The following is a 10501-nucleotide window of genomic DNA, read 5'->3' on the forward strand; positions in this document are numbered from 1 at the left end:
TTGTGAATTTTTGTAAATACTTGTTTTGTGATTTTTGTATTTTCCATTTCTTAAAATGTATATGTATTGAATCTTCCATTCCTCAATGCATGTTTTGTTACTGTGCTATTCTGTCACTCGCCTGATAGTCTTCTTCTAGAGTGGTAATCCCACTGAGATTGCTGGTGTTTTAAGAACAGCACAAAGCAAAACATTCTAACAAAACATCTGGAAGAATAACCAGGGAAGAATACACTTGGAAACAAGACAGAAAGGTAGAAAATCTATCTGAATGCTACAGGAAAGATCTATGGACACCTGTGGTCAGCACTCCAATTTCCTGCTCTTCTGTATGATTCCCCACCTCCATTCTGATATTTTTTCACATGTATTTCTTTCCTAGGTTTTGTTCTATGTGTCTGTGTGTCTGAGACAGTGAGCTGGGGACTATACACAACTGACTATGTATCTCTGAAAAGAGAGGGAGAAGAACATTAATGCAAGTATAAATATTCATTACTCATTTGGGGAGATTCTATCAGGGTACACTGTAAATATCAGATATACTAGTACTATTCTAAGTGGTGGTCCATGGACTGGTACCAGTTCACAAGCTATCAGCTACTAGTATGCAGTGAGTGTCCAGGATGATATTTAAATATGATAACAATATGGCACAAATATGTTACTGGTCCTTGGCACACTAGGCATGAAATGCTGGTCTACCACATTAGGTAGCTTGAGAAGCACTGATATATGCAATAAGAGTGAACTTCTAAACCTCATTATAGGATACACAGATTACAGATGATATTCAAAATTACTATGGCCAGTTGTGTGTGAACAGTGACAAGCTGAGTGTTGATTTTGATAATTAAAGACCTGTTTATGGGTCAGTATTTATGATGGTCCAGTGATCATTTTTATTGTGCTTTGGGAACCTGTGTTGTAACTCTTTTTCAAGCAGCCCTTGGCAAGTCATTATCTCTCAGTTTTCTTCCCCATGTACAAAATGGCAGAGGGAAAGTGACCAGTCATCCAGGACTGGTAGCAGGCATACTATGAAGCCTATAAAGCACTTTGAAAATGTCAAATGGAAATACAGTGGGCCCTTGACATCTGCTGGGATTGGGTGCAAGGTCCCCATGTGGATGCAGAACCTCTATGGATGCCCACACCCCATGTGGATGCAGAACCTATGGATACAGAGGGCGGACTGTACAGGCTTATTATTTTATTCATGCAGTGGAAGTGCAGCCAGTTTAAAACTGTCCCTGTGCAATTGTACTTGCCCTCATCACAAGAACAGGGACATTACTACAGTTTTTTAAACCATAAGTGCACTGGGAAGAAAGCGGCTTTGGCAATACTCATCACATGATGCCACCTCTCACACATAGCTTCCCTGTCCTTGAAGCATCCCTTATCATTCATGGGGGGAAACCTGTCAATGACCTGGCAATCGTGCAAGTCCCCAGGTGTGAAACATCACTCCCAGAACAGTTATGCAGTTGCAAGTTATGTGGCCTCACACTGTCTCCTTCTCTCCCTAGTCCCCCTCCTCTTCGCTATTCCAAAGCACCCTGATGACCTTCCCATGTCCTACATATTTTCTTTCTCTTTGACTTCCATGGGGCAATGGAACTCCAGAATTGCATGAAAAATGGGGGGGGGGAATGTGCGAGAGACATGCTGGTTAGGAAATAAGCAGGGACATAGCCAAGGGGGGGATCTGGGGGTCCGGACCCCCCCCTTCCATTAGAAAAATGAATGGTGTGTGCTGCTGTGCTGCCGCACTCAAGCCCCATTATAATGGTGGCACTTAGTCTGGACCCCCCCCCTTCCTAAAATCCTAGCTACGTCCCTGAAATAAGGCAGGGAGATGGGATTAAGGGAAGGGTGAGGGACAGAGCACGATAGGAGCAGCCGCTCCGGTTGCATGATTGACTGAGGTTCAGTAAGGTGGATGGCTGGAAAGCTTTTCCTAACATGACTGGTGGAGCCGTGGTTAAAAGCTGGTACTGCAGCAAAAGCATGGTGAGTTTGAGCCTGCAGGACTCCAGGTTGACTCACTCTTCCATCCTTTCATAGGTCAATGAAATGCGTATCCAGATTGTTGAGGGCAATTGGCTAACACATTGTAAACTACTCAGAGAGTGCTCAGCACTATAAAGTGGTATAGAAATGTAACTGCTATTGCTATATTGCTGTTGCTGTGAGAATGGGGCTGGTACAGTAAAGTCCCATGATGGACTTTACTGTACCAGCCCTGTTTTATTGAATCATTTCCTGTATTGCTATGTCCTCCCTCCAGTCCATCTCCCCTGATCCAGGACTTGGAGGTAGAGAAGAACTGTTGGCCCTCATCCCCTTCCCCTTCTCCTTTTGTGTCATGTCTTTTTTAGATTGTAAGCCTTAGGGCAGGGAACCGTCCAATTAAAAAGATTGTATGTACAGCGCTGTGTAAATTTGCAGTGCTTTATAAATAAAGGTTAATAATAATAATAATGGAGTACCTAATAATTCGGAAGTAAATGTTCTTGTTTCTATTGGAAGTGCAGCAATACCCTGCACTGAAAGAGCTAATGCCTCAGAATGGGCAACTGTAACAGGGTTTGAATGACCTGGTGTGGTCTCCCTCTCTGTCTACCTATCCTGATCCCTCTGGGATATAAACTCATACTCTCAGGGATATTTCCACTCCTCTTCTCACCTCCCTCTCTTCTCCAAGACCATGCTGAAGATGTAGAATAGTTACATCAGAATCGCTCCCTCAGTAACTTTCCTATCGTAGAATGGAGTTCATATAATAAAGACTTTGGGCCTGAACAGACAGGCCAAAATAAAGCTGCTTTGGGTCACTTTGGAGATATGCTGTTTAAATGACACATGCATCTTAAGAGGACTGGAGCGTGGCTTTGGCATGGTTTCCAGCCTGTTAGCATACCTCCAAACAGCATACCTCCAAAGTGACCTGAAGCAGCTTTATTTTAGCCTGCCTGTTTGGGCCCTTTGTTTGTTCTCTAAGGCATTGGTGTCTTTGCTCCTTGGTCAGAACCTGTGTCCTGTTGCACTGCACTAATTCTAATATACCCCCCCCCCCCCCCCCAAATAAAAAAAAAAAAATGCTCATGTTTTCTCCACTTCCCCACCCCACCCCCATCCCTGTAACTCACATGGCTATCTTTCCTCTGCCATTTGCTACTCTAGAGAGTGAGGGGAAGGCTTTGTGATGCTAGTCCCATGGCTGCATCTCTGTGTCCTAGAGGCCTACTAAGGTCTTTGTTGAGGTCACTATAGTAACATAGCAAAGGTGGGGAGAGCCAATGAACTCTCTTACAAGGTGGGGAGGGGGGAGGCTAAAGGGAAGGAGACTCATTAAAAAGGTTTTATTTCCATTGAGCCTAGCCTGGGAAAAAAATCTATATCCATAGAAGTGATTAAGTAGAGGGAAAAGGGAAGCTAACTATTGCATGATTAGGCTGACTGGACTGTATGCAACTTTCTCTTTCTAGTGCAGTGTATTAAGTTTACTGTAGCTGTGGCTTCATAAAATTATCATGAGTGTAGTGTCAGTTCTGAATAATGACAGCGGTTATACAGCTCATGCTGTCTTCTTGTGCTTAACTATCTTCCATACCATATATACACAAATGAATGAGCGGGGGGAGCAGGGGAGAAACTGAGGCTTTCATTCATGCACACATATCCATGATTGCTTCTTGCCTTGCATTATTCACATTTGAGGCCTTGCAGCTCAATTGATGAATTTACTCCATTAAGAAACACTGTCTTCACAGTGATGCAAGATCATGCGAGCCAGCTTGTTTTCTGCTGCTCCAGAGACTAGGACCCGGAGCAATGGATGCAAGCTGCAGGAAAAGAGATTCCACCTCAACATTAGGAGGAACTTCCTGACAGTAAGGGCTGTTCAACATGGAACACACTGCCTCAGAGTGTAGTGGAGTCTCCCTCCTTGGAGGTCTTCAAACGGAGGCTGGATGGCCATCTGTCGGGGATGCTTTGATCTGAATTTCTTGCATGGCAGGGGGTTGGACTGGATGGCCCTTGCGGTCTCTTCCAGCTCTATGATTCTATGATTCTATGATTTTCTCTATGGCACTTGATCTGTGATTGGGAATTCAGATATGTAACATTATATGATGCTAAAGCTAGCCTTGGTTTGCCGGAAGTTGCTCATATATTTATATCTGTATCTGTATTTATATCTAATCTATATCTATATTTGAAAATAGCCTGGAAATAGATGGAATAGCAAAATTATAGGGAGAAGGGAAAGATAAATTAGTGTCCATTTAGAGTCTGTGGGAACCTAAACCAAAATAGAGCAGATCAATAATTCCTTTGACAAAGAGAGGAACATAGAAAAATAACTGCAAAAGGCTTTTGCTGTTGTTATCCACCCTCAAGTCGACCTGGACCCATGGTCACCCTGTAGATGAAACATCTCCAAGACTCCCTGTCCCCTACTGCTCTGCTCAGGTCCTGCAAATTCATACCTGTGATCTCTTTTATAGAGTCCATCCATATAGCATGCAGCCTTCCTCTCTTTCTGCCTCCCTCCACTTTTTCCAGCATTATTGTTTTCTCCAGTGAGTCATGCCTTCTCAAGGTGTGGCCAAAGTACAATGGCCTCAGTCTAGTCATCTTGGTTTCCAGAAAGATTTCTGGTTTGATCTAGCACCCATTTGTTTGACTTTTTGGCTGTCCATGGTATCCTCAGCCATCTTCTCCAGCACCACATTTCAAATTATTTTCTTCCTATCTGCTTTCTTAACTGTAGAACTCTCACATCCATACAAGGGAATGCAATGATTTGTATGATTCTAACTTTCATGTTCAGGTGTATATCTTTACATTTTAGGATCTTTTCAAGTTCTTTCATAGCTGCCCTCCCTGTTCTTAGTCTTTATATGATTTCTTGACTGCAGTCCCCGCTCTGATTGATGTTTGAGCCTAGGTATGAGAACTCCCCCCCCCCCCCCCATGTTAATATTTATTGAGATTTAACAAAATATAAAAGATTCTTCTGTATACATATTTGTATTTATATTGGTTCTCATCTGAAACAGGAAAAATAAATTAAAAAAGAAAATAAATAAATAAATAAAAACCAGCAAAAAACAACCAAGAAAGTAATTTCAAGATAAGAACAGAAGGGAACAATTAAATTGTCGTCAACCTACTTCTATAAGGCATCACAGTTCTTTTGAGCCTATAAGTTTGAGTACCAGGTTGTATAAGAAGAAAATTCCATCAAATTGAGGAAAGGAGTTCTGCTAAAAACAAGTTCTGCAAAAATCAGGTTTAGCTATCCTACTCCTGTAGTTATCCATCTTTCTCTATTAATACCTCATTCCCTCAATAATTCCCTATTTCCTCTCGTATTCTTGCTTTGTTTTTCCTGCAATATACATTGTCATTTTATCCATTTCTTTAAACTCAGAAACTTTTATTTTCCATTCTGTTATATCTGGTATTGTCTTTGTTTTCCAGTGTCTAGCAAAGACCATTCGTGCTGCCGTAATTAAATACAGTATTATATTAATCTGATTTATGTCTAACTTTGATTGTATCACCTTTACAATATTTAATAAAAATAATTCTGGAATTAAGGGTTCATTTATTTTAACTGCTTCTTGTATTTCTTTATGTACCTTCTTCCAATATTTTTGAATTTCTTCACATTGCCACCATACGTGATACATCGTACCCACTTTCCCTCTGCACTTCCAACAGTTTCATCCATATATTTTTTTCATTTTTGCTAATCTTGAGGGAGTCAGGTACCATCTATATAGAATTTTTAGATAGTTTTCTTTCAATACATTACATTTTGTAAATTTCTGGGTGTGTTTCCACGATTTTATCCACATTTCTAAAGGTATTACTCTTCCTATATTTGTCATCCATTTTATCATGGATTCCTTCACAGTTTCTTCTTTCAGTTCGATATCTAGAAGGGTTTTATAAACTTTTTAAATAAATCCTTTTTCTTTTCCTATTATGATTTTGTCAAATTCCGTTCTTTCCATTTCTGTATCTTTGTTTTTCAAATCTTTGTTAAATTCTAACTTTAATTGTTCATAATGTATCCAGTCAATTCTTTTCCCTTCTCGTCCCAGATCTTCTTTAGTTTTTAATTCTATCTCACCCTTTGTGTTTAACAAACAATCTTCATATTTTATCCACTTGTAATTCCCCTGGTATTCGTCTTTGTGAAATGCCTCTTGCGGCGAGGTCCATCTCGGTATCTTAGAGTAGAAGAAATCTTTGTACTTTTCCCAGATTTTTAATATTGCCTTTCTAACCTTATGTGTATTAAATCTTTTATCTATTTGTTCATGACACAGGTGTGCATGCCATCCTAATTTCATATCTACCGCTTCTATTTCTAACAATTTTTTGTTTTCTAACAGAATCCAATCTTTAGCCCACAAAAGTGCACAAGCATTGTAGTACAGTTCAAGGTTAGGTAGACCAAGACCACCATTTTCTTTTCTGTCTTGCATCACTTTGGATTTTATTCTGGGTTTTTTCCCCCTCCATATGTATTTAATTATATCTTTATTGCATAATTTAAAAGATGACTTGTTAACTGTTATGGGAAGAGTTTGAAAGAGGAACAGCATTTTAGGAAGCACACACATGTGTATTATCGCTAATCTTCCAAGAAGTGACAAGAACTTATTGGCTCAATTATTTAAGTCTTCTTTAATTTTTTTCCAAACGGCCTCATAATTGTTTTTATACAACTCCTCATTATGATTGGTGATTGTTATCCCTAAGTATTTGATTTTGTCAATTATTTTAAATCCAGTTTCCATTTTTAATTTTTCGATTTCTTTTAATTCTAGGTTTTTGGTTATTATTCCACTTTTGTTTTTATTTATCTTGATTCCAGCTATTTCCCCTTCCTCTAATATTGCTTCTACTTTTTGTATGTTTATTATTGGATCATCAAGGAATATAACTACATCATCTGCATATGCTCGCAGATGATATTGGAAATTTTTGGGTTTTGGGACTTTGATCTTTTTCTCGGATTTGATCTTTTTCTGCAGGATTTCCATTATCATAATAAAAAGTAACGGGGAGAGGGGGCATCCCTGACGGGTTCCTTTAGAAATCAAACACCTGTTTGTTTTTTTACCGTTAACAATTAGGTATGAGAATTCTTTTACTATTTCTGTTTCCTCATTGTCTAGGTTGAATTATCTTTGTTTTCTTTATGTTAAACAATAAGCCTGCCTTTGCATTTCTTCCTTGATCTTCCTTAGCATTTGCTTCAAGTCTGTGATGTTTTCTGCTAGTAGTATTGTGTCATCTACATACCTTAGATTGTTGATATTCCTTCCTCCTATTTTTGCTTCTCCTCCTTCTGTATCCAAGCCTGCTTTTCTTATGTTCTGCATACAAGCTGAACAGATAGGGTGAAAGGATACAGCCTTCTCTGATCCCTTTGCCAATTGGGAACCATTCTGTTTCTCCATGTTCTGTTCTGATAGTAGCCTCTTGTCCTGAGTACAGATTCCTCATCAGGACTATCAGATGTGTTGGTACTCCCATGTTTTAAGGGTGTTCCATACACTTTCATAGTCTATGCAGTCATAGGCTTTGCTATAGTCTATAAAGCACATGCAGATTTTCCAGACCTCAAAATATAAAAAATCAGATAAGCCTCACATTTACTAAAAGAAAAACAAAGGCACTTGGAGGCTTTGATAGTGGGATTCTTTTTTTACCAACATGGGTAGGATTTATCAGTCAGATGCACTAAGGTGTTTGTTTAGTAACAGCCTGGCTTCTCCATTTGGAGCCTTCACAAAGTGCTACTTGGCCAGGTTCCCAAGGCAAAAGAAAAAAGAAAAACGTTTCTGCTGACTTTGCAAAGAGAATGTGTTGTATTAACAAAGCAGTAAATGCAGCAGAGTATTAAGAAATTATTTATCAAAGTTTATGCCTAGTTCTCAAAGCAAACAAGAAGAAAGTCAGACAGATTAATCTCTTTGTGCAATAAATGCTCTTCTTTCAGGCTTTTCCTCTTTCCCCACCATCTCACTTGGTAACAAGAGAAGACCAGGGACGTAGCCAGGATTTTGGGAAAGGTGGGGCTTGGGTGTAGCATTGTGCGCATGCAATGGGCACACACACCATTCTTTGTATTCCAGCGCAGCTTCAGCGTAAGGTTTGGTTGATATTATTTTTAACATAAATTAACAGAAGGGGGGGGTCCAGACCCCACAGAATTCCCCCCCCCCCAAGCTACGTCACTGAGAAGACTATCCTCTTCACCTCACCTACCTTCTGTACATGCCCTCTTGGTGCTATTCCCTGACTGCTATCACCCTCCTTCACCATTATCACTCCCATCACATAACCAAGTATTGCTCTTCTTGGGCTCTGTCAGTACTGCAATCAAATGTGACACTGTTTCCCTTATCCTCACCCAATTTTCCCTCCACCCATCATCCTTTTCCATTCCCAACTACCATACAACTCTCCTTTATTTCTAAACTAACTCCAGATATCTTGACTTTCCTCTAGCTCTTTCTTTAACCTCCTTCATTCTGTTTTCTGTGCAAAAATGCTGGGTTTTAGGGTAAAACAGAGAGTTGAAAAACATTGAAAAATACATGAACACTCTCATAATCTCTCTCAATGTTTACAGTTGTTGTTGTTGTGTACCTTCAAGTAGTTTTCAGTGTATGGTGACCCTAAGGCAACCCTATCATGGTGTTTCCTTGGCAAGATTTGTTCAGAGGCGGTTTGCTATTGCCTTCCCCTGAGACTGTGACTTGCCCAAGATCACCTAGTGGGTTTCATGGGCAAGCTGGGAATCAAACCCTGGTCTCTGGAGTTGTAGTCTAACACTCAAACCACTATGTTATACAGTTTTTCATTTCTGCATACAAGAACAAAATAAGCAAAAGTTTTACATTCTTGGTGGCAGCAGTGATGCTTTGCACAATCCCACAGCCTAGCCAATCTGCCACCTCAGCTACATCATATATTGTGGCCCTGACAACATTCCTTCTTAATGGCTCATCCTATGGTTTTCTCTGATTGTTCTTGGGCTATTCTTTGATTGTTTCAGACTTAACTAAACAGTCTTACAAAGAGCAGGAAATAATGATGGGTCAAACTAACAAAGCTCATTACAATACCGAAATCAAATCCCATTGAGGAGGTCTGTCCCAGCATCTATGGCTGAGAGATGGGATTGCCAGAGCTCTGAAGTAATTAGCCACAACTAGCAAGTTATTTGTACTTATTTCATTTCTTCCAATAAATAAATTATAATTAAGTTTCATTAAGATTGTGCCTTAATGAGGGATAATGTCATTCCTTTTGCAGTGTAACTGTTATTTTAAGTTACAGTTTAGGGTTGTGGGTTCACAAAATGATAGGATATCATGTAGTTCAATTGTTGGCTCATTATAGCTAAATTTAACTATTTAGTTATTGGGAAAATAAATCATTGCTTTTGCATCACAACAATAAAAGAACAACTAGTTTCTGGGCCTTGGAGTCATAACTGTACCTAATCACAAAAAGTTTCTTAGGCTTCATTCACACTTACATTTTTGCACTTATGACAATCAAATAACATAATCGATTCAACACCATACAGAAGTTCAGAACTACATTTGCCATGATCAAACCTGTCTATGGCATGTTAACCCAATTCAAGTTCACATTTACCTATGGAGCAGTTCAAAGTAGATTTTCCATTGCGGATAAGTTCAATTGTAGCTGGCTTTTTTTAAAAAAAACTGTCAATCAAATGACACACACCTTTGTCACTTTGAGGTTGTGTAGGCCAAGTTCAATTCATTAATCTGAATTCCACTGTTGTATATTAAAGGGGAATTTGAAGTGTGCAAACTGCAAGGATCTTTAAATTCAACTCTTTGATTTTGGGAATTTAATGCTGCCTTGTCACTCTAGAGTCACATTAGCACTACAGCGTAACACTTACTTTTTGGGTGCCATGCCCTGAAGACATCTTTGTCGTGAAAACCCTGTGAGTGGTTCCCCTTTGGGGAGTCACACTATTTCAGCCTCAGAGGATGGCCATGGCAAACTCCTCTGAAGAACCCTCATGCCAAAAAAAACCCCATGATAGGGTGGCAGGAGGATTGCCAGAAGTCGTAAACAGAGGCAGGCAACAAAGAGGATGTTCCCACTTAAGATTTGAAATGATTTAAAATACAATGTTTTTAATAAAATCGATTCAAAATAACACTGTTCTTATCCCGCTATCCGAATCACTTTATTCATCGTTCCCATCTGGTTATTTAAATCGAAGTTTTTACCTGCAAGCGTTCCTACTTGGCATGAAATCGGTGTTTAAATAAAGCGATTCTTCTCCTCCATACCTTATTTGGAGCTGTCAATCAATAGTACGTCAGAATGACGTAACGTTAATCCGGAATATTTGGAAGCGATTTATCTTTTGGCATCGTTTCCATTTCATTGACAGCCAGGGAGAATCCCT

This window comes from Sceloporus undulatus, chromosome 1 (assembly GCF_019175285.1).
Source record: "Sceloporus undulatus isolate JIND9_A2432 ecotype Alabama chromosome 1, SceUnd_v1.1, whole genome shotgun sequence".
Taxonomy (NCBI): Eukaryota; Metazoa; Chordata; class Lepidosauria; order Squamata; family Phrynosomatidae; genus Sceloporus; species Sceloporus undulatus.